The sequence below is a fragment of the Rattus norvegicus genome, chromosome 2 (assembly GCF_036323735.1).
Source record: "Rattus norvegicus strain BN/NHsdMcwi chromosome 2, GRCr8, whole genome shotgun sequence".
NCBI lineage: Eukaryota > Metazoa > Chordata > Mammalia > Rodentia > Muridae > Rattus > Rattus norvegicus.
Genome location: NC_086020.1, coordinates 31,683,012 through 31,709,554, shown reverse-complemented (window position 1 = coordinate 31,709,554; position 26,543 = coordinate 31,683,012). Strand labels below are relative to the sequence as shown.

The following is a 26,543-nucleotide window of genomic DNA, read 5'->3' as shown; positions in this document are numbered from 1 at the left end:
CATTACTGTTGTTTGTAATCTGCACTGAAAACCACATTGTAGAAAAAAATCAGTAGACATACATCTTTGTGTCATAGTAGAGACTTAGGAAACAATTTATCTTAGGTTTTACTGCTCTGAACAGGCACCATGACCAAGACAACTCTTATAAGACAACATTTAATTGGGGCTGGGTTACAAGTTTAGAGATCCAGTCCATTATCATCAAGGCAGGAAACATGGCAGCCTCCAGGCAGGCATGGAGCTGAGAGTTCTACATCTTCATCTAAAGACCTCTAGGAGAAGACTGACTTCCAGGCAGCTAGGATGAGGGTCTTAAAGCCCACACCCATAGTGACACAGTTCCTCCAACAAGGCTATACCTCCCAATAGTGCCACTCCCTGGAACAAGTATATTTGAGTTAAAAGCCTGAACACTCTTTGAGGTGAGCCCAGGGAAGACAGAAGGGGCAAAAGCTCACTTGACCTCAGCTTTCAATATGACTACAGACCGTAAAAGAGGGACTTCTTTCCGCTCTCCGGAAGACTGGATGTGTATAAATTTAGCATAACGAGAAACACTTTTAAGTCTCTACTTAATAGACAAAAGCAATATAAAATCTCAAACTCGTGAGTATGAAAGTGGAAGGCTTTACCACAATTAGGCTAATAATTTATCAGAGTTTCATTGATCAGTGTGAAAGCTCAGAACTTTTGAAGTCCTACTATGACAGTAGCATAGCGAAGGGAAGAGATTTGATGCACCTTTTCATTTTCTTTTTTACATAGCTTAAACCACTTTTTATCATGCTTGTTTTCACTTGTACTTACCAGCCTTAAAACACCTTCTCAGACTCTAAAAGACTTTCTTAGCTCTTCGTAACTTAAGCTTCTGTGTCTTCAGGGCTTACATAAACTTTACATCTTTTTCCTATCCAATTATTTACAGGGAGAGATGACTGTAGAGTGAGTTCCGTTAGATAAAGGAATAGTAAAAAGTCGCATTTGAAACCTGCTTATCTTTTAACACGAAGCCCGTGAGCAAGGTTAAAAAGCCGGCTTGCCTTTTAAAACAAAAGACGCAGTAGTTTTAACTAGCTAACTAATTGATTAATGAACTAACACAGTGGTGGATTACCTCGAGGTAAGGAACTAGTTACCTGTTCTCTAGCTGTCAAGCTGTAATCAGCTTAGCGCAGCAATATGATAGGACACCTGAGAAGGACAAATTATAATCTAACGGCCCATACATTAATTAAGATGACAGAGACTAGTCCATAGTCCGTTTCCTAGACAGTTGTCACAGGTTCACTGTGGGCAGAAGCAGTTCTTGACCATCAGGTCCAGAAGATGAGAGGCTTCTCTGTGGAGGAATTACATGGGAGAGACTCATCCCACCTTATCTTAAGTAACATGGGACAATTGACTCTCTGGGTGTCCTGTTTGTCCACAGTTCAGGCATTTGGGCAGTCTTGCTCAGTGGTAAGCATGCAGTCCTTAGTCTAAGGCTATATTTATAGCTTAATAACATTAGCAAAAACAAGGCTAAACATGTTTTCAAGGCAGTGATTCTTAGCCTTTTCAATGTTGCAAACCTCCAAAATTTTCAAAAGATGTTTAAAATCTCTCGGTTGTGCTTTTGTAATATTAAAATGAAGCACCTTTAGAGACCTGTTTCCTTGGCCAGTTCTTGCCACCTGTTGCCGCTCTTAGCCAAGATGGCGGTGGAGCCATGACGTCACCTTCTCTATCCCATAGTCAAGATGGCAACCAGCCGTGTGTTGTTAACATCTCAGGATAGAATCATATCACATGGTTTAAGATTATCAAGCACAAGCTTTCAAATGCTAACCCCCAAGTGATGAGTTTTAACCATAGTAATCCTGGTTTTGACTGTGTACTTTAAAAGCATGCCTGGATCTGAAAGGGCTGAGCGAGATCCCAGTTTCAGAGCTGGCAAAAAAGTAGAGCGGTATAAAACAACTTTAATATTATCCCTATTTAGAGAGTATTTAATCCCTATTCTATTAGATGGAGTGGCCGGAGAGCTCAGAGATGAATTGTGGTGGCTGGCGGCAGGAGAAAGAAACAGCATTTATGGGATTGGGGATTTAGCTCAGTGGTAGAGCGCTTGCCTAGGAAGCGCAAGGCCCTGGGTTCGGTCCCCAGCTCAGAAAAAAAGAACCAAAAAAAAAAAAAAAAAAAAAAAAAAAGAAACAGCATTTATTCATGCATTCAAGACCAGTCAGAGAAGACAGAAATAGTTAGACGTGCATTTTAAATTAGGTTTTGTTAAGGAGAGCAGGCCCTTTTTAACCTTGAAATGTCATCGTCATATAAAGAACAATTTAAACGAGGGTTAAATGATCTACACAGCATGTTGTAAAGACGCAACTTTGGATTTCTACCATCGTATAAAAATCCATATTCCTTTAAAGTATTTGAAATTTGTTGGTTTCTAAGTCTAAGAGGAGATAGAATAATAATAAACTACGGGCTCAGTAGACCCGAGACGTTTTCTAATCATTGCTTTATACTCTGTGGTCATCGTAAGACGGCGAAATCACATGGTAGGTTGCAAGTCATGTGGCCAACATGGTTGCTATTTAAAAACATTTGTGTTTCTATAGATATGTATTTTAAAATGAGAGTTGCTTTCAAGTTACATGCACATATACATGGAGTTACATACATAATACATACATACATATATATGTATGTACATGTGTCCTAAGAGTTGAACTTATGTATAGATTTTAATTTCTTTTTTTCCCCATCTTTATTAAATTGGGTATTTCTTATTTATGTTTCAATTGTTATTCCCTTTCCTGGTTTCCAGGCCAACATCACCCTAACCCCTCCTCCTCCCCTTCTATATGGGTGTTCCCCTCCCCACCCTCCCCCCATTGCCGCCCTCCCCCCAACAATCACGTTCACTGGGGGGTTCAGTCTTGGCAGGACCCAGGGCTTCCCCTTCCACTGGTGCTCTTACTAGGCTATTCATTGCTACCTATGCGGTTGGAGCCCAGGGTCAGTCCATGTATAGTCTTTGGGTAGTGGCTTAGTCCCTGGTAGATTTTAATTTCTATACATAATTTTAATTGTTATATTTAATTTTAACTTATTATATAAGCTTGAAGCCAAACATCATTGGAGGTTATATATATTTTAAACCATACCCAGTGAGCAAACTATAAATCCTTAGAGAAGAGTTTACAGCATACTCTTAAGATATACTTTTTGGGGGAGTGGAGTGCAAAGAAATCAAGAGATAAAAGATTTTTTTTAAGACTGGGGAAGTAGAGTCTTACACTTAAGAAACCTAGAGAACATAGGGCAGAGAGAATTTAGGTATCTGGGAATCATTTCACTATGTCAGTGAGAATCTGGAAAGCAGGTGTGCCAATTTTTAATAAAATCTGAGTTCCTGAAGGGGTGCACTAGACTGTGCTTGGCTCAGAGCAGGCCAGCTGCAGGAGGGAAGGGCACACAGGACCGCATGGGGAGGCTGAGAGTCAGAGTCAGTGAAGGACTTGGACTCTAGCTAGAATTTGGAGTAAATTCCACACACAATGATCCTAATATACTTCAAGAGTGGATTTGAGAGCAGCTGCTGCAGTGGAAGGAAGTGTGTGTGTGTGTGTGTGTGTGTGTGTGTGTGTGTGTGAGAGAGAGAGAGAGAGAGAGAGAGACAGACAGACAGACAGACAGACAGACAGACAGACAGTCAGTCCCTGGTCCCACCTGGCCCTGACCTGTTGCAATTACAGACAAGGTATTTAAATAGCATGGGAAGAACCAGACAGAAAGAAACAGGGCTTGGAGAAAAGGGAAATAGGGAATCCCTTTTCATTTTCTCATTGATCGTAGGATTTGTGAAGGTCCGGAATAATACTAGGAATTTGATTGGAAAGGCAAATGAATTTAGGGCCCTTTGGATGAGACTTCAAGTTTTCTAAGAGGGATCTCAAGAAGGAATGAGAAGACCTGGACACCGACCCATGGATGAGGGGAAGGAAAATGTCACTGCAGCCTGCAGTCATGGGCGTCCCCAGGACTCAGGAAGGACCAAATGAAGACCAAGCTGTTCATTGTGGGTCATCACCACATTCAACCGGGGTCAGCGGCTTAGCCCCGGTAAGCCAGAGGAGTCTTTCATAGAGCTTTCATAGAGGCTAGGAGGAGAGGAAGAACACCGAGCTCTAGTAGTAGGCTCTCATTCACAGGAAAAGATTGAGGAACAGCATCAGGAAAGCCACGAGGGCATCGAAGGCTGTGGTATGTGCAAAGCTCCAAAGTGGGGGGTGGTAGAACAGGGCCGGAGGGGCTCAGTACCCTAAGGAAACAGGGTTTCAGCTGCAGGGCTGCAGCTCCGAGGATGGTAAATGGGACAGGCGATGAGGGTGCACCTCAGTCTTTAAGGCGTGGTTGGGAGTGCCTCTGACTCCAAGAGTAACAGAGGGGTGACAGACATTGTCAGGCCACTTCCACGGACTCTGGGAAACGTTTACACAGATTAAAAAGGAAACTTAACTAATTGTCGCTAGTGGACCAGCACTGAGCGATCAGTGAGCCGGAACGCGGATTTGTTGCCGGTGGCAGTGGATTGGGAATTAGAGTCTTGGAGTGTGGCTTAGACCCACGAGAAGGACCACAAGCACCAGGGGAGGCTACTGAGTCTTGGCACCGATGTTGTAAAATATAATGGGGTGAGGGGGTACCTGGCAGGTTCATGCCAAGGTGTCCCCCTGAGAAATTACACCATGCAACAGATCTGGTATAAAGGGGATTTAGTGAGGGAATGGGAGAGGAGTGAGGAGCTGGTGAAGGAGAAGAGGACGTGGAGAGAGAGAGAGAGAGAAGAATGTGGGAAGAGAGAGAGAAAAAACCGTGGGAACAGAGGGAGCAGGCTGGGGGCTGGGGTGGTGGGCAGTCTTCCTATATGCAGCCCACACCTGGTGCACCTGGCTGGCGGTGGCAGATGATGACGTAAGCTGCTGCTAGGTCCCCTGGTAGGAGCCTAGTGGACTCACCTGTAACATAACAGTGTCAGGGTTCGAAAGATCTGCACGGCTTGAAGTACGAATGTTTTCTGTGTGACTGAGCTATGATATCGTGCAATTGTGTGTGGGGGAGAGAACACTTAATATAATTTAACCAAAACAGTATCACAACAGACTAAAGGTAAAAGCAGATGTAAGGGTCTTTGACGGACTCCTGCTAACTCAAACATATAAATAATCTTTTATTTTAAAAATAACTATTTTCTATTTTTTGTTGTGTCTTGTTTTAAACTCTAATATGGTAAATAATTGAAGGTTATTACTCACAAGGAAAGCCTCTTGGCAGTCCTCAATACCTTTTAAACCTTGAAATATTTCTAAGATTATGTCCCCCCAAAACAATGGGAGACAGGTGAGATGTGTCAGTTTAAAGGCAACATTTCTTGCTGGGTGGTGGTGGTGGTGGTGGTGGTGGTGGTGGTGGTGGTGGTGCATCCCTTGGGAAGCAGAGGCAGAGGCAGGGGCAGGGGCAGGGGTAGGGGAGGGGCAGGGGCAGGGACAGGGGCAGGGGCAGGGGCAGGGGCAGGGGCAGGGGCAGGGGCAGGGGCAGGAGGATCTCTGAGTTCAAGCCCAGCCTGGTTTATAGAGTGAGTTCTAGGACAGCCAGGGCTACACAGAGAAACCCTGTCTCAAACAAACAAACAAACAAACAAACAAACAAACAGCAGACTACACTTCCCAAATGCAGCTACACTTGGCTCTTCAGATTAGTTCTGGCTTTTTTGGATACAAGGTGAAATTTGGGAATGAGACTTCTTGAATGCCTACCTGAAGGGCTGAGAAACTTTGCCTTTGCCGGAGAACATGGGCTTGTATGTCATAGCAGGGGGCCCCAGGAGCCACTAGTAGCCAAGGGACGATTGTTAAGCAGCAAAAGGAAGAAAAATGAAAGGCCTTTACCTCAATAATATTGATTCTGCCCGATTGCCTACCCCAGGCTTCTGATAAGGTACAGAAAAACAAACTTGTTTATTCAGTAAATCTTGTTTAAACCAACATCATTTTATTCTCTATGAACTGCACTCACTAGAACACAGTTGCACTATGTGCACTTCCTTAAATGTGCAAATACACTCACAACAACACAAATGACCTGGCTATTTTTACATTTGATTCCTTCCCCCACTCCTCCTCTTCTTCCTCCCCCTCTTCCTCTTCCTCTTCCTCCTCCTCCTTTCTTCCTCCTCCTTCTTCTCCTGCTCCTCCTGCAAAATGCTTGTGTACCACATGTGTGCCTGGTGTCTGCAGACGTCAGAAGAGGGCATCAGATCCTCTGGGACTGAAGTTACACAAGGTTGTGAACCACCATGTGGGTGCTGGGAACTGAACACAGGTGCTTTGCAAGAACAACAAATGCTCTTAACCACTGAGCCCTCTTTCCAGCCCCAGGATGCAGTCTTATACGGTCTTATGTGTTTTTAAGATTGGGTTTTATTCCCATGTCCACCACTGTCTCAATCTGAGGTTGAAAGAACATTGAAGATTAGTGTTAGAGGGATTCTGACATTTGTTCTGCTGTCTGAAGAACATCTAAGGACTCTGGGTGATGGGCAGGCTGAGTCAGGCTCTGAGCTATTAGCTCTCCCAGCTCTGCTGTCCATGGGGTACTCACCTCCCTTCCAGGGCCCAGCATGGCTCAGGCCCGATAGTAAGATAGCGTACTGTTCTAAATGGAAAGAGTGACTCAGATGCCCTAAGCGTTGTTACAGAAGCTGGGGACAGAACAAGCAAAACTCAGTGTTTTATGCTTGTTTAGCTGTATGCCAGAATTACCCCCAAACCAAGTCTCCTGAATTAATTTCATCATCACTCCAGGAATGAGCTCAGCTCAAATAAACGCAGAGGCTCTCCTGAGCGCTGGCGGGTTGCCCTAGCTAATCTCACGGATGATCTTGTTGGGTTTTGCTTGCTCTCTTGCACCTCTTGAGACGTTATCAGCACAGTAACTGGCTGACTGTGCAAGTGTAGTCTTAGAAAGTCAACCTTGACCATGGGAACCACCCAGAAAGCCAAACTCTCTAAGCAAGTATGATATTGTGTAGAAGCTTAGGTGGCCTCATGTTAAATATTTATTAACCCTATTCCCATCTAACTTTAAGTAAATGAGGACCTAAACTATGATATTTATTTAATAAGCTCTGTGCAATTACTGGGGGACTATCCCTAATCACAATCCCTTACTGATCGTCTAGCTACTGGCTCAGCTGTGCTCCCCAAACACTTGCTATTTGAAAGTCTCTGAGTTATTTCTGCTTTAGCAGTCTGGTGTCCCAGGGAGGTATATCACTCTGGCACATGCCATTAGCCCATCACCACTCTTCTCCGTGCTCCTTCTCTCTCTCCCTCCTCTTCCTCATGGTGCCTACCTGAGACCCCAGTCCAGCAACTCAAACTCCACTTCTTTCTATTTCCCTCAGTAAATAGCTATCACCAGCTTTATTTAATTAATAGTTTTAAGTTTGGGAGCAAGGTTTATATAGTACCACCTGGTATATATGAGGATCTGCTCGTTGGGGGCAACCAGAGCTTGAGAGTCAGGATTTAGTGTTTAAATACAAGGAGCACTGGACCAACACCTACAGTCTCCTCTCTTCTGGCTCATAAGGGCTGTTACTAATGAATTGGGGCATTGTCCTTAGTTATTGTTGCTATGATAAAACACCATGGCCCAAAAGCAAGTTGAGGAGAAAAGGGTTTATTTGGCTTACACTTCAACGTTGGTTCATTGTTGAAGGAAGTCAGGCAGGAACTGAAACAGGGCAGGAACCTTAAACAGAGGTGATACAGGGCCATGGAGGAGTGCTGCTTGCAAACAGCTCCTCATGGATTGCTCAGTCTGCTTTCTTATAGAACCCAGGACCCAGGGAATGACACCACCCACAATGGGCCCGACACCCCCCTTTGACCACTAATTAAGAAAATGCCCTACAGCCTACAGGCTTGCTTGTATTTTCTTAACCTGTGTGGCCGAATCCTTTTGGTGGCTTCATATCAGATATTTACATTACAATTCATATTAGTAACAGAATTACAGTTATGAAGTAGCAACAAAGTAACTCTATGGTTGGGGTCACCATGACACCGGGAACTGTATTAAAGGGTCTCGGCATTAGGAAGGCTGAGAACCAGTACTTTGGAGACGTTTTCTCACTTGAAGTTCTCTCCTCTCAGATGGCTCCTGTGACAAGTTGACATAAAAAAACCAGCCAGCATAGGCAACATGGGTGAGAACCAGAAGGAAAAAAGATGCCCTGGCAGAATCTGGAAGGGAGATCTTTGAAAACAACCAACCCCAGAAATAGCTATTAGATGTTTTGAATCTGTATGGGGTTGGGGTAAATCCAACCTTTTTTTTTTTTTTTTTAAAGATTTTTACTTATTGTATGTATGTGAGTACACAGTAGCTGTCTTCAGACACACCAGAAGAGGGCATCAGATCTCATTTCATGGTGAGCCACCATGTGGCTGCTGGGATTTGAACTCAGGACCTCTGGAAGAGCAGTCGGAGCTCTTAACCGCTGAGCCATCTCTCCAGCCCTGAATCCAGTCTTTACACGCAGCCTCGTAAGCATTAAACATGGTAGTATGTGTTCATTAAAAACTCAACTTCCTCGGGGCGCTGTGCGTGTCAGCTGCAGTTATGCAAGGCATTTACTCTTAAGCAAAATTCAAGCCAGTGCATGGGATGGATTACAGCTTAGCTATTTTGCTCCTTAACCGGGTGACTTTAAGTAAGTCTTACTGAGCTCAATAATTAAGTACATGATTTTTAAAGGAGTCTGTTCATTCTAGCCGCTAACATGAGTAGAAATACTCTAGCATAGTTTAAGAGATGTATTTAAAAAATACACACACAAAAAAATAAAAAAATACACATATATTTTTAATTGAAATAGAATTACCTCACTTCCCCCTCCCTCTTCATCTCCAGCCCCTCCCGTGCTCCCCACTATGCAGCTGATAATCTCATCTCTGAGTTCTCTATCTCTCACACACACCTATGCACACATATATGTGTACTCCCTGCTGAGTCTGGTTTTGTTGTCTGTGTGTTTGCGGTCTTAGGGCTGACCACTTTGCGTTGGACCACATATTTGGGGGCTCACCCCTGGGAGAGGCTAATTCTTCTCCCAGCAATCATTAGTTGTCTACAGTTCTCTGTATAGGTGCAGAATTCCACGGAGCTGTCCCCTCCACACTGGCATGTCCCCTGATACTGCCAGTGCTCTGGCCTTGTTTATGCAGCCAGTTCTGGTTTCTACGAGACACAGTTTCACAGAAGACTTCCTGTCCCTCTGGCTTTTACCATCTTTCTATTCTCTCTTCCTTGTGTCTTCTAAGCCATAGATGCAGGGACTGTGATGTAAATGTATCCTTTGGGGCTGGGCTCCCCAGGATCTGTTGATCTCTGCACTGTATCCAGTTGTGGTTTAATGCGACAGTCTCCATTGGCTGTAGCTACGTTCATCGGTGGGTATAGGAGTTAGAACGGAGGAAGGAGGTTCCCTGCTCTAGCAACGTAGTAGCAGTAGATTCTCTTCTAGGATTTGGAAACCTAGGTGGCTCCCAGCACCAAGCATCATTTCCCTCCTGTTGAGAGGACCTAAGTCCAATCAGAGAGCTGTTGGTCGCCATTACCATGTGAGTGCCTCTTGCTGAGCCTTTACACATATCTTGCCACGCTGGTCGTTGTTGTGGTTCATCGGTGTCGCGGCTGGTAGGGCTGTTATTTGCTTCCTTCCGTTGGCAGCTCGTATAGTATTTTCTGGTACCCAGGAAACTAGACTGCAGGAAGGAGGCCTTCAGATCTGTTCCGGCTCCCATCCTGGAACAGGAACAGGAAGCCACCCTCAACCCCTGAGAGGCCACCAAGGACTACAGCAATAGCCTACATTGTTTTGGGAGTCACTTGGCCTACCCTGACTAACCATACAAAAGGAGATTTCTTGTGCCCCTTACTGTGGTTAGTATATAATCTGTCTGCCTAACTATCTCTCTGTCTCTCTGTCTCTCTCTGTCTGTCTGTCTGTCTGTCTCTCTCTCTCTCTCTATATATATATATATACATACATATATATGCATACATATATATGTATGTGTATAATTATATAAACTAATATGACTTTTTTAAATAATAAAATTTAACCTAATGCATCATTTGGAATTTGATGTTTGTTTTTGGTACTGGGGATCAAATCCAACTTCGTGTGCTTGCCAGGCAAAAATATTTGCCTACAGAGTTACACGCCAGACCCTCAAATTACTTCATGCAACTAAAAGCCTCAGATAACTTGAAGTGAGGAAACTTCATTTTTCTGTCACAGGTAAGGAGTCAAGGAAACACACCACGGGCTGGTTCAGGCTCCTGTCTCTTCACTACACCCTCATTCAGCATACGGCTTTCCTCTTCAAAGTAACCTCGTAGTCTGGAACAGATGCTGACGCTGCATTTTAAGTTATGGATGAGGAGAAGGGTAGGCCTTACAGCTGAGTCAACTCTGCCAGAAAGTGTTCCTGAAAGTTCCACACTGTAGACTTGGCTTTATGAGTCTGTCAGTTCTATACCCTCGAACCAATCACAGATCACGAATATGTTTTAAATCTGTTACTAGTGATGGTGGGCTGTCTCCTTTGCCGTGCTGCTCTTCTCTAAACACGGTGTTCAGCAACTCCTTACATGGAGTGTATGTCCTAGACATTATAAGTAATGCAAGGTGATTTAAAGCATAAGGACTCTGCTCATAGCTGCAGGTTAAATACTGTGCTGTGGAAAATAGGGGGCTTGAGCATCTATGCATTTTTGACTACCGTGTGGTGTCCTGGAATCAATCCCCTATCATACTGAAGAATGACTGATTACACTGGGTTTGGAGAAACAGCTCAGTTGTAAAGAACACTTGCAGAAGACTGGGGTTCAGAACCCACTTGGCAGCTTACAAACATTTGTAACTATAGTTTCAGGAATCTAGAACTTTCTTCTAAATGCCTAAGGCACCAGACAGTACATAGTGCACATACATACATATATACATATGTACATACATACATATATACATATATACATAAATACATACATATATACATATGTACATACACACACAGGCAAAACACTTTTAGACATAAAATAAAAAGAAATAAATCCCCCTTTCTCTTTTTCAAGAATAACTGTACTACTGTTTCTTCCTTATTGAGGAACCATACTAAGCTGCAAGGGAGTCTGGAAAAACCGTGTTTTCTTGTTACTGTTCTGCTACACAGAGTTGCCTGGGTATCCAATAGGCATCGGATACTCTCCTCCCCGTTCTTAGCATTCTCTTTTCTTCCCCTTTCTCTGTGTCTCTTCTACTTCAGTCCGGATTCAAATATCTGCTCCAGGATTTGGGACTTAAAAAGAAAAAGTTTGATTTTGATCCCACCGCTGAACCAAAAACAGCAGTTGAGATGCCAGGGATGCCGAGAATAAACAAACACGGCAGATTCGAGACTTTAACTGAGAAGGTTCACCTTGTTCTTTCTCAACGACAGCTTCACTGACCAGCTTAAGGACATCAGCGAGCTACAGAGAAATAAACTGTAGAATGCCAGCTTTTGACTCAGCGCAACACTGAGGGCTTGTTTGTGTCACATATTTGTCCCGTCTTGCTGAATTCTTGTGGGATTTTGGTCTCCTCCATCTGGTCATTAGCATCCGTGTGGTAGGATCCAATGATATTGACACACGCAGAATAAAGACTATTCCAATGGTTGAGATCCAATGGGCTCTGATTTTCCAGAGTTTAACTCCTTCCTTGGGTTGGGGAGGTGACAGGAGGGAAGGGCAGGAGGCCAGACACCTTGGGGAGCTGCCAGGACTTCACCGGGGTTTTAAGACTGAGTTCAGTGCAATTAAATTACTAATTCAGTTAAAAAAAAAAAAAAGGCACAGTTCCCTTGTGGCCTGAGAGGAAAATGCAGCTGCATGAGTGGCTGATTTACGAATAACCTGGCTACCAGGGGAAATGAGCCAGGTTCTTCCCAGAGCCTAAATCACTCTCCGTCAAGCAATCAAAGCAGCATGTTCACCCCGGGCAGACCACTGGGTGGCCTCCAAGACAGGGCCTGAAAAGATTCCGAGTTTTCAGAGGTCTTTGACCCTCACCCGCCTCTCCTTTGTCAGAAAGGAAGAGGAAGCAGAGGGCATCCTTCGAGGTTGAGCCTCCAGATCTACACTGTCTTCAACCCCAGCTCCAACCCAAGGGGGGAGAGAGGGAGGCCTGACCACGCATTCAGGCTGTGATCTCTTAAGTCACTGGGGATTGTGCAGGGTCCAGAGGGGTGAGCAGAGACAATCGGAAGGACTACACAGGTCACATACCGGTAACACCTCTCAAGGATGGTTGAGGACCACATGTCCCCAGTGGGTGCCATTCATAGCATTGGCTCCACGATTCTCAACTGTGGCTGCATGGTAGAGTAATCTAAGTCAGCTTTTAAAATCTCCAACCCATATCTGAACTGCCCTCCCTTTCTCTCCCCCTCCTCTCTCCCTCCCAGACCCCTCTCTACCTGGAGGAGATGGGGAAGGAGTACAGAGGGTCAGTATTTGAAAGGAGGTCCGAAGCAACTGGGGAGGGGGAACTGGAGTAGCCACTAGAAAGTCTTAGATGCCAGGGACCCAAGAGGTTCTCAGGACTCAACAGAGAGGATATTAGCTGAATTACCCTCCCCCCAAAAAAGTGGAGATAGGACTGTAGAGACCATGTCTAGTGGAGAGGCACGGCCCCCCGGTTGAGAGATGGGGCCACCCACCCACCTCAAAAATAATTATCCAGAATTCCCCCTGTCAAAAGGAAATGCAGGGACAAAGAATGGAGCAAAATCTGAAGGAAAGGCTATCTAGAGACTGCTTCACCTAGGGATCTATCCCATTTGCAAAGACCAAACCCAGACACTATTGCTGATGCCAAGAAGTGCTTGCTGCCAGGAGCCTGATATAGCTGTCTGCTGAGAGGCTCTGCCAGAGCCTGACCGATACAGAGGTGGATGCACAAAGTCAAATATGGGACTGAGCATGGAGGCCCCGATAGAAGAGTTAGGGCAAGGACTGAAGGAGCTGAAGAGATTTGCAACCCCCTTGGAAGAACAACAATATCAACCAACCAGAGCCCCCAAAGCTCCTAGGAACTAAACCACCAACCATAGAGTACACATGGAGGGACCCATGGCTCCAGCTGTGTATGTAGCAGAGGATGGCCTTATCTGGCATCAATGGGACGGGAGCATCTTGGTCCTGTGGAGGTTCAAGGACCCAGGGTAGGGGAATGCTTGGGTGCTGCAGTGGGAGTGGGTGAGCAGATAGTGGATCACCCTCTTTGAGGGGGCAGGATAAGGGGCTTGGGGTTTGGGGAGGGAAAACTGGGAAGGGGGATAACATTTGAAATGTGAATAACTAAAATAACCAATAAAAATATGGAAAAAATAAAAAAAATTTTCTATAGAGTGCATCTTAGGTCCATAAAATTTGACTATATGAAGGGGACACCAGAACACTAGTAATGCTTAGGGTCACCCTAAGTATTTCCTGCCTGCGGTTAGGAGAGCCGATCTTTGAATTCACAAGGATCCTGGTCTATTTTCTGCTGGACAGCTGTGCAGTTCTGAATCGGGGGTTATACTGGCTGGCTTTGTGTGTCAACTTGACACAGGCTGGAGTTATCACAGAAAAGGAGCCTCAGTTGTGGAAATGCCTCCATGAGACCCAGCTGTAAGGCATTTTCTCAACTAGTGGTCAAGGTGGGAGGACCCTGCCCGTTGTGGGTGGTGCCATTCTGTTGGGAGCAATCTTGAGATGGCGAATGCAGCCTTCAAGTTAAAAAGCAATTGTATTTTAGCCTTATGTTAGAACAAAAAGCAATAGCCTTAGGTTAGATCAAAGCAGCACCTGCAGGTCTACATAAATTCAATAGATAGCATAAATCTAGGTGTCAGATCACTGAGTACCGGTGGTCAGGCACTGGTGGTCAGTCACTAAGCAACCCACTTTGCTGTTCCCCCGCTTGGCCGATTTACCCAGCCAATATCCTGGTTATCAAGCCAGGCCCATTCTTTTGTGGTCACCCAACCCCTCCCCACATTTTGCTTCTACCAGTATATCTTCAGCCCGAGAAAAATTAGAAATTGTCAGCTTGATCAGACTTCTTGACTTACTGTCCGTTCTTTGCATCTCTTGTCCCCCATTCTCTCCTAGGTGGACCCCAGACCCTCGTCGACTGTCCTGCGGGTCGGGGCACCATTCCTAGGCTGGTGGTCTTGGGTTCTATAAGAAAGCAAGCTGAGCAAGCCAGGGGAAGCAAGCCAGTAATATCTCTCCATGGCCTCTGCATCAGCTCCTGCTTCCTGACCTGCGTGAGCTCCAGTCCTGACTTCCTTTGGTGATGAACAGCAATGTGGAAGTGTAAGCTGAATAAACCCTTTCCTCCCCAACTTCTTCTTGGTCATGATGTTTGTGCAGGAATAGAAACCCTGACTAAGAAAGGGTAGAGAAGCAAAGAGATAGTGGTAGGAGAAAGAGATGACTTCTAGAAAGAAAATAAATTGAGAAGTAATTCAGAAGTTGACTATCCTGTATCCTATGATCAGTGCTGCCCATAGAGTAACTGAAAGATCTAAGCCCCGGACAGACACATGGTTTGAGTTCTGTGGTTTGCATGATTTCAACTTTGCTTATTCTGAAATTTCTCCCATTTGTGTGTGTGTATGTCTGTTTATCTGTGTATATCTATGTTTGTGTGTCTGTGTGTCTGTCTCTGTCTCTGTCTCTGTCTCTGTCTGTCTCCCCCACCCACTCTGTGTTTAAAGAGAGGTGCTTTATGTAATTGGTGGTGGGCTGTGAATGTGACTCACTCAGTAAAATACCTGCTGTGCTGTGGGTGAGGACTTGAGTTCAGACCACCGGCATCCATGTAAAAAGCTGGGCGCTGAGGTACCGTTCTGTAATTCTGGCACGGGAAGGGCACAGATAGGCAGATGATGGATCTCTGGAACCCAGCTTAGCCTAATTGAATGTGTGAGCTCCAGGTTCAGGGAGAGACAGTCTCCAAAGCAAACAACAAATGAACAACACAATAAAAAACAAAACAAAAAACAAAACAAAACAAAAACAAAAAAACAAAAAAAGAAAAAAACACACCACCTAACATAAGATAGAAAGCAACCGAGGAAGACGCGCAGCATCAAACTCTGGCCTCCACATGCACACAAACAGCACTCCAACCCCCAACTGTGTACGTAATTGAAACAATAGCCGGGGCCCAAGTCTTCCTCCAGAGTCTGTAAAGCATTTTTCATGTCCATTTTCTTCACAGGGTTGCCCAGCTGGCAAAGCCCTTGTCCCCAGCTATGACACACCATGAGAACTGAGGTTTTCCATGAGTGTCTACACAGAGGGTTCCCCACACATGGCATGTGACGAGATTTCTTTTTTTCTCTTCCTTTGAATCTCCAGTTCCTAGGGAAAGACTTGGAGGAGGGGGACAGGGATGAGATGAACATTTGCGATGTGGTCTCACTCTTGCTGAACTGCACCCTCAAGGAACCCAGGTCAGGTAGGACTGCTCATCCCAACAAAGGCTCTGAGTGTGTCTCAAGGGGACACTCAACAACGCTCGGTGAAGCCGATATGAGCGAATGGTACATGAGGAAAACATACCGGGAGACAGTGGGCAGAAGGAAAGATTCTAGGGACTGAGAGAGTGGCCACAAAAGAGCTGAACACATGATGGTTCTGTAGTTTTGCCCGCCCCTGGTCCCCCACCCCTCTGTTTTTGGAATGGAACCAGGGATTTGCACATGTCCGGTTCTATCACTAAACTCCGGCCCTGTGTGTTTCTATGGTTGATTCAGTAGATGTTGTTCTGTCCACAGCCTGCTTCCACCTCATCAAAAGCAAGTAGAAGCCCCCTTCTGGAGTGTGAATGTGGCCTCACGCTTAGCTCTAGCCACTGTGTCTCTGTCTATAGGCATTGAAGTAGGGTAGACAAGACCTGGCTCCTGATACCAAGAGAGTCTGCTCAGTGCAAGCTGAATGATCTGGAAATGTCCTTGGAAAGGGTCACATGTCTGATTCTATGATCTCTCTGCCTAGGGGAGTCTATAGTTGCAGCCCCTTGCTGTAGCTGTCAGCTCAGCTCAGGGCTTAAATAGGCCTGGAGCCCAGGTAGGTGACCAGAGAGATGCGATGGGTGCTATTGTCTGTTGTGACTTTTTTTTTTTTTTTTTTTTTTTTTGCCACCACTTTTGAAGACAGAGCCTGATCACTGGTGGCTTGGGTACCTGACCTGATGGGTCCTCTGACACCAGGCCATGCTGTGAGTTTCAAGAATCTAGTAAAAGCAAACAGAGGGTGTGGAGGAAGATGGAAGGGCTGGTGCCTAGGAAGAGAGGCACCAGTCCTTTTTGAAACGATTGTAACATTTGATCACTTGTCTCGCCACGTAGAGCAGTAGATGGTCAGCTGTTAGAACCAGGGCTGTGGAAATGGCTCAGTTGGTGAAGAGTGAGCGACTGTGAGGACTGGAACTCAGATCACATACAAGTCACATAGGCATGGCGGCCTGCCTGTAATCTTACCTTGTAAGACAGGAATCCCCAGACCAAACTGGGAGGCCAGAGTAGTCTAATACAGCAAGCTTCAAATTCAGCAAGTTGGAGGAAGACAGTCAGTGTTAACCATGTGCCTGCACATATACCCACACAGAGGTGAAAATACATATACATGTGTATAAATAGCTCACATTTACACTAGCAAGAAGTAAATGAACAAAGTTTCTTTTAATGCTAGAATCATTTCAAGTTATCTTTCTGCTTTGAAGTGGAAATTTCTGGTTTTGTTGGAGACTCAGTTGTGTCAGGGGATATTTTTGCCTGGAAACTGTCTTATGAGAGGGTGTTTTGCTGGATGTGTGAGAAGATGTGTGATGTTTGGAAAGCGTATACGTATAACCCAACAGACAGTGGACGGTGCCGTGGCATTGGTTCACCTTGCCACTCTTTACTGGTCTTTGCTGACACCGGTCTTCACTAAAGATGCTGTGTGAAATTGGTTTACCTCACCATCTTCGAAGATCATCACTTGTGATTTCAGAGAAACACATTCAAGAACTCGTGATACTCTGGTGTCTTCTTGTTGCTTCTACACAGACTTGGGCAGATTGGCAGAGCCTTGAGGTTTCTTCTGGATTGAACTGCCATTGTTGCTGATTTATAAATAGTGTTTGCCAAGTGATTGAACTCCCACTGGAGTTATGTGCACTAAGCTGCAGGTATCCTGATAACACAGATTGGAATCACACCAAAGAACAGGTCCACATCTCCCTTTGCTCTACTAACCTTTCCTTTCCTTTCCACTACTTTTGGTGGGTAGTGGGCTAGAAGGGAGGTTAAAGCATTTAAGAACCCTTATTAAAGTAGACTTTGAAAAATCTAAGCCTACACTGCTCTCTGTTCCCTTGTCCACATGTGGGGCGGTGAACTGTGAAAAATATCCTGATTCCATGTTGAGCTGAAGTTTGAAACCCTGGTGACCCTAAGGGATGGTAGGCATTTCCCTAAACTCCCAGGAAACCAGACCCCATCACGTAGCTACAGCCCCCTGTAGAGAGGTTTGTGACCATTGGTCATGGAGGAGCAGCACCCCCACATGTAGATGAGGTCTCCCCAAGCTCTCAGACCAAGCCAACAGGAAGTACATACTGCCAGACCCTGACCCACCCCAAAACTGTATATAATAATCCTATTCAGAAGGAATACGTGTGTTCTAAAACTACTCTGCCGTCGTCTGAGAGCTTCTGACATAAGAGCTGTGACACTGCTGCTTGGGGAAGAGATCTGCTCTCCCAAAATTGCCGCTGGAAGATCCCTTGCACCCCTCCCTGGCTAGTCAGCCCCCCTGGCGGGCTGACATCTTGGAACCGCTGCATCGGAGATGGGGGTGGAGCTGCACCGACAGCGGAGGCGGCCGCGGGCAGCGGACGGACGCAATTCCCCCTCCCTGCTTGAGTTCTCTCCCCTTCGCCTGAACCCTCGCACTTGGCCAAGCCAGACATCTCCGTGGAAAGCCTCCAATACACAGGCCCACATGCACATGGGTAAAGAGTGTCTTATTTGGGCCCATACACTCATCCCAAGCTGCTCCTGCTACTTAAACATACATTTTTCTCCTAAGCAAGCCACCCTGCCGGCTGCCAGACTGTGCCACCCAAAACGCAAAGCTTGTGAGGAATGACCCACACAGCCGGCACCTCCTAGACCCAATAATAACTTGCACCCCGTGGGATGAAGTACCCTGTGTTTATTCATGGCCCGAGCCCCACCCACTTCCATTTCACATCAATGTTTCCATGACAAATAATAGTCTTCAGATGTAATAGAGCAGGGGCTGCGAGCCCTCAGAACGCAGCCAGATGAGATAAACATGTTGCTTAAATGGTGGGCACGGTGGTGCCGAGCAGCCCGCAGCCTGTGTGTTCGTGTCCCAGTGGGTTCACATCACAGCCCAGAGATCGCTCCACCAATGAGGAATGAGTAAAACGCGTAGCTCTGAACACTTGACGATTCGCCGAGACATCCCACGTCCTGTGGGAGCGTGTATTTATATATGGAGAGACGGCACTGTCCTGCTAAGCCATATGGATGCCGTCCCCGCATCTGGAGCGTGTGTTCACCCTCCACATTTCAAAGTCATCATTTGGGCCTCAGTTCTGTGCAGAATTTAAAGTAGACTCTGGAGTCTTGCTCTCTGTTGTCTGCAGCCCTCATTTGACACCCAGGTCTGGCTGTGTGTAGGCGTCTGGACGTGAATGTTAACATGTTAAATACAAAACTCCGTCAAACCAGGGACCCCAGGCGATGATTGCAAATGCCATGATTTCAGAGAAGCACCAGAGGGCAGAGGACCTTACCCACGGAAGTAAGGGATTATGTTTCCTAAGGGACAGGGCACTAGGCTACCTAACAGGTAATCCAGAAGAAAAGTTACTGTAGGGGTTGGGGATTTAGCTCAGTGGTAGAGCGCTTGCCTAGGAAGCGCAAGGCCCTGGGTTCGGTCCCCAGCTCCGGAAAAAAAAAAAAAAGAACCAAAAAAAAAAAAAAAAAAGAAAAGTTACTGCATTTGAACACGCTCAAGGGCTCATTAGTCCTGGAAATGCTAAAAGGACATCAAGGGATCATGGTACTCATGTCTCCAAGTGTCGTGCTGACTTGCAACTGGCATCACCCAGAGCTTGTTGGAAATACAATCTTGGCCTCCTCTCCAGACCTTTCGAGTCAGTGTTTGAATTTTAACCAAGGTCCTCGGGTCATTCGCATGCACACTAGAGTCTGAGAAGTGCTGGTTCCTCTGCCACACCGTGGTGGTGTGGAGTAGATAGTTGAAACCAGTGTTCAGGAGGGAAGGGGAGAGAGGCCGAGGCTGAAAGGGAGATGGGGAGAAACGAAAATGAATGATGAAGGGAGGAGGGGAGAGGAGGAAACAGAGGGTGCAGAGGAAGACAGAAGGGAGAGCACACAGCAGTGTTCCCCACAGCAGGTGCTTCCTGACCCTTGACTCCTAGGCAAAGCCTGTGAGGTGTGAGCTACCATACTTCCCTTTGACTAGCCAGCAGCACAGAGATGTGCTCAAACCACAGAGCATGTTCTTGTCATACGTGGTAGGAGCTGCAGAAATCTCAGGGAGATCAATCGGAACTCGCCATCAGGTATTGTTGGTACATGCATGTAACTCACACTGGGGAGGCTCTGGGTGACCTTCATTCTTCATCCTTTAAAGGAAGTGTTGCGGGAGTGTGGGCTCACCTCACAGCCGTCAGTTAGCCCAGGAGAACTGCTGGTGATTGTCCAAAGGCAGCCAAGGCAGCGGCTTGAGTGCAGATCTGGTGAACGACGGATGGTACCTCTGTCTGCTACAGAGAGAGAAGGCTAGAGCTGTGTGTGGTGGAGGAAAATGAGTACTGGGGGGGGCACAGCAGTGACTGTACTGGGGGAGGAACGCCCCAGCCTCTTGCTTCATGGCCCCCCTTTATCTAATGAGCCCCCATGCCTGGATGCACCGCCACAGACCTCACACGCAAGTGTCACAAAATGGGAAGAAGTATCCCTGCTCTGTGACAGAGCCCGGGAACAAGCAACACAGACACCCTAAGCCTCTGAACCTTCGAATGGAAATTATTCAGTCCCAAATATGTACAAAGACTTCAGACGGACTCACGGCTCCTACAGATCTGTGCAAAGGAAAGACCACAGAACAGGATAGTGCTGGCTGTGCTGGGCAAACACCCTGGCGCTGTACATGCTGGGTAAGGGCTGTTGTTAGGGCTCGATTACCTCTCAGGGCTCCTCCACACTTTCAGAGTTCTTGTTACTGGATTGCACTCAAAAGTGGCCCCAGGAACAGCTTTGTTTCTGTCTAGGACATCTTCACTGTGCGCTATCGCGTGATTCGTTCTGAACATTTTGCTACAGACCACCATGAGCAAAAGTGGCTTATGGAAGGTAAGAGTTTCTTTGGGTTAATGGTTCCAGAGCGGTAAGGTTCCATCTGGTCAGAACAGCGTAGGAGCCCGTGGCAGGCATGGCGGCAGGAACAGGGAGCTGAGGGCTCACATCTCAACCTTAGGCACTAAGTTCAGAAGGCAAACAAGTCGGGGGTGAGTCTTTAAGCTCTCAGAGTTCCCAGCCCTACCCCAGTGACACGCCTCCTCCAGAAAAGCCACCATGTCACTTCTCTGAGACAGGGCCACTCTGGGAGCCAGGTATTCGAACATCTGATACTATGCTGGAGAGCTTCCGTCCGAAAGACTTAGCTTCACGACACATGCTGTTTACATTTTGCTCTGCTTTCTGGGGAAAGTGTATACCACATCTCACTGGGCGATTAAGCTTTTTTCAGACACAGTAGAGCTTTCGTCACTTTTTTTTGTTGTTGTTACTGTAACAAAATACCTGACCAAGTCAGTCAGCTTTAGCACCGAAGGGTTCATCTGGTGAAGAAGGAACAGGGAGGGCCCCAAGAAGGCTCATTTTTACTTGTTAGTAAAGAGCCTGCAGCGAAGCCTCATGACCTGAGTTCAATCCTTAGGACCCACATAATGGAAGGAGAGAACTGAATCCCACAGGTTGTCCTCCAACCTCCAATCATACACCATGATTGTGTTCTCCTACACACAAAGAAAATAGAAAAGAGAGGATAGAGCCTATGACAGCAGGGAGGATTCAGTGGCAGGTGGATGAGACAGCTAGTCTCATCGAGTCTGCAGCCAGGGGGCAAGGAGGGGGATGCTGGCCATCTGTGGGGGATTCTGGTGCTCCATGGGGGGTGCTGGTGCTCCGTGGGGGGTGCCGGTGCTGGGGGGTGGATACTGACGATCTGTGGGGGGTGCTGGTGATCCGTGGGGGTGCTGGCAACCGGTGGGAGAGCGCTGGCAACCCGTTGGGGGGGGTGCTGGAGATCCGTGGGGAAAGCTGGCTATCTGTGGGTGATGCTGGTGCTCTGTGGGGGGTGCTGGTGATTCCTAGGGGCTGCTGGCTATCCGTTGGTGATGCCAGTGCTCCCGTGGGGGCTGCTGGCGACCCGTGGCGGGGAGGGTGCTGGAGATCCATGGGGGGTACTGGTGATCTGTTTACGTTCTCTTTTTTTTGTGCAGTCTTGGATGTCAGCCTGTGGGATGATGACGTTCACACTCATTTTGGGTTCTTTTTCCTGGGAGAATATTCTTTGCAAACAACCTCAAAGATGCACCCAGAGGTCACTGATGAAGATAAGCTTGCTTATGAAGAGTGTTATGGACTCAGTGCTTAGCACTTCCACAGATCTGCAGAATGAAAACACAAAGTGCCTGTTCTGAAACAACGAAAAGCTTCAAGATGGAGCCGAGCTCGAAGCTCTTCCGAGTGGGATGACCTGGGTCTTATGGCGTCAGTTCCACCTCTGAACCACACAGTCAAGTTCAAGAAATGGCAAATTGCTTTATGTTTACAAAACAAAATTTAGCCTGGGGCTGGTGAGATGGCTCAGTGCTGTGGTGTGTGTACGCCCTTCTCACAAACAAACAAATACCTTTTAAAAACCATTGGAGAACGGAATGAGTGCGGCCCCACCATGTACAAGAAATTATAAATAAGTAAAATGTAATTTAATATTTTCGGAAGGCCAGCTTGGAGCTGGAGAGATGGTTCTGCAGTTAAGAGTGCCTGTTCTTGCAGAGGACCCAAGTTTGGTCCCCAGCAGCCATGAGGCAGCTCACGACCATTTATAGCTTCAATTCTGGAGATCCAGCATCCTCTTCTGGCCCCCTTGGGAACTATGAATTCGGATGGATGGATGTTTGGTGCACATACATGCATGCAGGCAAAATACTCATAGAAGACTATTTAGCCCGAAAAAAATTAGGTCACTCTCTCCCCACTATCCTGGACGCCTACTGGTATGTGGTGCTTTATGTTCCTGGCTGGGTGACTGTCATGGTTTGGTTATGATTTGTTCCTAAAGAATTTATGTACTGGAGGCTTTATCACCATGAGAGCATAGAACTTAAGAGGTGGGGCCTAGTGAGACGCTATGAGCTCACCGGGGCGTGGCCCTCAGGAGGGATTAATGCTGCTGTTGTGGCATGAATGAGTTGTTGCAAGAGGGAATGCTTGCCACAGAGACAGTTTGGTTCTTGAATTCTCCGCTTCCTGTTTCAGGCTTTCAGTTCTCCATATTGTGGTCTAAGTAACCCTCTTGCTTCAATGCCTAGCTTCAGGCAGCACAAAATGGACCAACACATTGTGTTGCCTAACTTTATGTCAGCATGACATGGGGCTAGAGTCATTTGAGAAATGGGAACCTCTCTTCCCTTTCTCTCAGCTTTGAACCTAGAAGAACCTTCAATCCAAAGCAAACACAGGTTTTACAGTGTTAGAGAACTGTGTCCCATGTTCCTAACATACTGCTGGGTGAAAAAAAAAACGAAGACTGGAGTGTAGCAGAGCTCCCATGTGTGGGACACTCACAGCCACTGCCATCAGGAAGGCCTGGAAGGCACTTACGGTTGTGCTAAGTGACTTCCAACTCTTTGTTCCTTTGGGAATTGTTTTATGATGAATATGTCTTCTGACAAAAACAAACAACAAACAAACCCCCAAAAACAAAACAAACAAAAACTCTCAGACAAACAAAAAAAAAAAGAAAGAGAGAAAGAAAGAAAAGAAAAGAAAAGAAAGAAAGAAAGAAAGAAAGAAAGAAAGAAAGAAAACCCTTAATGCCTGAAAGCATCATAAAATGCAATCATCTGGGACAAGTGAGGTCAGCTGAGAAGTTTTCCAAGCATGAAGTGCGTTAGCTTGTTCTGTAACGGGCCACAGGATCAAGATGTGAGTACACACAGGAGCTTTTCAAACACCTTTCCAGGGGTAATCACTGGTCTGGCTCTTTAAGAACTGTATGGCAGAGGTATATGGAGGGCTCAGAGGGAGGAAAGGGCAAAGGAAAGGAGAAATAGTGCAATTATATTATAATCTCAAAAATGAGTTATTTGTAAAAAGAATCACAAGACTGCATGAAGGAAAACCAAACGTCCGTATTCCTTTTGCCCCAAACAGCTCCATCTCTATGCTCCTCTTTGACCCTAGAGCAGCTCTTTGCAAAGATGTCACCCAGCACTGAGCCTAGGGTGGGGAACTGGAGGCAATGGCACCCTCTACAGGGAACAGGATGGTAAATGTGCTCCGTCCGTGGGATGCGCTACTCACTGAGAAACTAATATGTGTATCCACATATCCTGTGGCAAAGGTTAGGATTTAATACTGAGCCAACATAATTAGCAAGTGTGTGTGTGTGTGTGTGTGTGTGTGTGTGAGTTTGTGAGTGTGTGTGCGTGTGTGAGTGTGTGAGTGTGTGTAAGTGTGTGTGAATGTGTGAGTGTGTGTGAGTGTGTGAGTGTGTGAGTGTGTGTGTGAGTGTATGTGTGAGTGTCTGAGTGTGTTGTGTGAGTGTGTGTGTGTGTGTGTGTGTGTGTGTGTGTGTGTGTGTGTGTGCCCTCATCCACATCCCTTTACTCCAGGCACAAGAGTAGGGTCACTTCTGTGACAATAACAGAACTAGGCAGGCTGGTGGTAAATGGTGAGCACTCCAGCTGAGACCCTAACATTTTACTTAATTTCTCAAAAGGTTGCTCTGAAAGCTGGGTGAGGTGGCTTGTGCTGTAAACTCAGTACCGAGGAGGCGAGGGTGGGGCGAATCACAGCACGCTCAAGGCTAACTGGGTCTGTACAGAGAGTTCCAGCCCATGATGTTGCAAAACAAGACAAACAAAAGGCTCACTCAAGCAAGCGAACGGTGACAACGGTGACAACAGTTCAATCATTGTGGCTCCTGGGTGGTAGAGCTAGAGTGCTTATGGATTTGTTATTGTTGTTGCTATTTGAAAGGGGTGTGTGTGTGTGTGTGTGTGTGTGTGTGTGTGTGTGTGTGTGTTGTTGTTGTTGTTGTTGTTGTTGTTGTTATTGTTGTTGTTTTGCATTTTGTGTTAAAAGGGATGGGGAGGAAGAAGAAATCTAGATGCACTCCCACATACCTCTTGGCTCCATACGAGTCATCTGTATTGAAAAACTATTAGGGGCCCATACATTACCAGAGCAAAGCAAAGAAACCTAGAAAACTAAGACGGGCATCTCTATTGGTCAGGGTGGCCTAGCTCTTACTGCGATAACCACCACCTTGATCTTAGTGCTTTAATGACAAATGCTAATTTATTCTTTTCATTTATACAAAGTCCCTTGCACACTCAAATGGCTCTCCAGATACTGTGCTATCCCCCCTCTTCAACCTAAGGCCTCTATTCAAGCCGTGACAGAAGAGAAAAGTTCGGTCTTCACTTCCTTGGCTCGATAGTAACACATAACATCTCTACTACATTCTATTGGACAGATTCATTCGCATACAGGTCTCTACCTATGACAGTTCTGGAAAGCAGAAGGTATGTCGTGCCCAGGAAGGTGAGGTGGTAAGCATGTCCCCTACAGGAAGAAACCTGAGGCCACCCAATAAAGAAATTCTGGTCAGCCTATGCCCCGGGCTTTAAGAGGTTCTTATCATCTTTGGAACGTTACAGAAGTTCTGGAATCTCTACACTGAATCACTGGATCTGGACTGACTGTCCTTGTTCCTCTGACGAGTAGCCATTCCTATGTTGGATACAGAGTAGAGTATCAAAAGGAAAGAATTAAAATAGCATCTTTGACTGCTTTCCGAGAAGCCCAATGGGGATCTGGCAGAGAAGAAGTTACCTGTGCCTTAATGTGACTGCCACCATGCACCTTGCTTCAAAGCTCCCATGAACCAGGAAGAACATGTGTTGACATTTGAACCTGTGTTAGATCTAAGCTGTGATTCTCACAGTGCCAGCGGTCTAAGAGCATCTCTTGGGTTTGGAGTGGCAGACATCATCGGACACCATATCAAATGCCTAGTGATGCAGGTACGGTAATGATCGAACCCTACCTGCTCACTCATTTCAGGGCCACGTTTCAACAGAAGACAAATACCACTGGCTCTGTCATGTCTGAGCTTGAGTCTAGCTCTTTTCACCAGACTACATGATTGACAAGAGCGGTGGTCAAGGTGTAGGCTCTGAACATTTCCTTGAGCCCACCATTTACTGACTCTCTGACTTTATGCAGTTTCTTCATCTGAGGATGGCTTAATACTGTCAGCTCAAACTTCTTAGATGAATTAACTTGTTAATTACTAGTCATCATTCACAAATTTATATATATATACATAATTTTATTCATATTCCTCCTTTATATTTTCCTTCTTAATAACTTTTTGCTATCTTGAGATTTTGTTTGAGGATGAAATGTTAGCACACAGTGTGCCAACGTCGGGGTCAATAGTGTCTCCCCCGCACACTGTGGTGATCTCAGGTTATAAGGGACTGGTAAGTTCCTTTTCCCAGTGATGGCATCGATATCATGCCAAGGGACTCATTGTTTACACTTCCTTAGTGCTGTGGTGCGAATTGCACTGCTGGTTGTGTAAAAGTATAGCAGATGCAGACCATAATACTTCACAACGACCGTGAACATCTATGTCGCAGACATATGCATTTATCATGCTTGATTTTTTTTTATAAATTTTCCTTTTTGTTTGTCTTTGAGATATGCTTTTAACATATAGCCTTGGCTATCCTGGACCTTTAAATGTACATCAGGATGGCCTTTTTTTTTTCTCTCTTTTTTTTTTTTTTTCGGAGCTAGGGTCCGAACCCAGGGCCTTGCGCTTGCTAGGCAAGCGCTCTACCACTGAGCTAAATCCCCAACCCCTATCAGGATGGCCTTAAACTCACACAGATACACCTGCTTGTGCTGGGATTCAGGGTTTGTGCTACCAGACCTCTCATGGCGTCTCCACTATAGTTCATTTGTTACAGAGCTCGACGCAACCCTTCGAACTCAGCGCGTATCAGAGGATGACATTGAATTCCT

The 26,543-nt window shown here is 46.0% G+C and overlaps 1 protein-coding gene across 2 annotated transcripts in view; it reads left to right on the top strand.

Annotated features, from left to right (window-relative positions):
- Positions 1–14,504, top strand: part of Tmem174 (transmembrane protein 174) — a 43,769-nt gene extending 29,265 nt beyond the window's left edge. For both annotated transcript variants that reach the window (XM_063282345.1, XM_063282344.1), the window contains one exon: positions 14,269–14,504. The gene's annotated coding sequence lies outside the window, so the exon portion shown is untranslated. The remainder of the gene's footprint in view (positions 1–14,268) is intronic.
- The last annotated feature ends 12,039 nt before the right edge of the window (positions 14,505–26,543 follow it).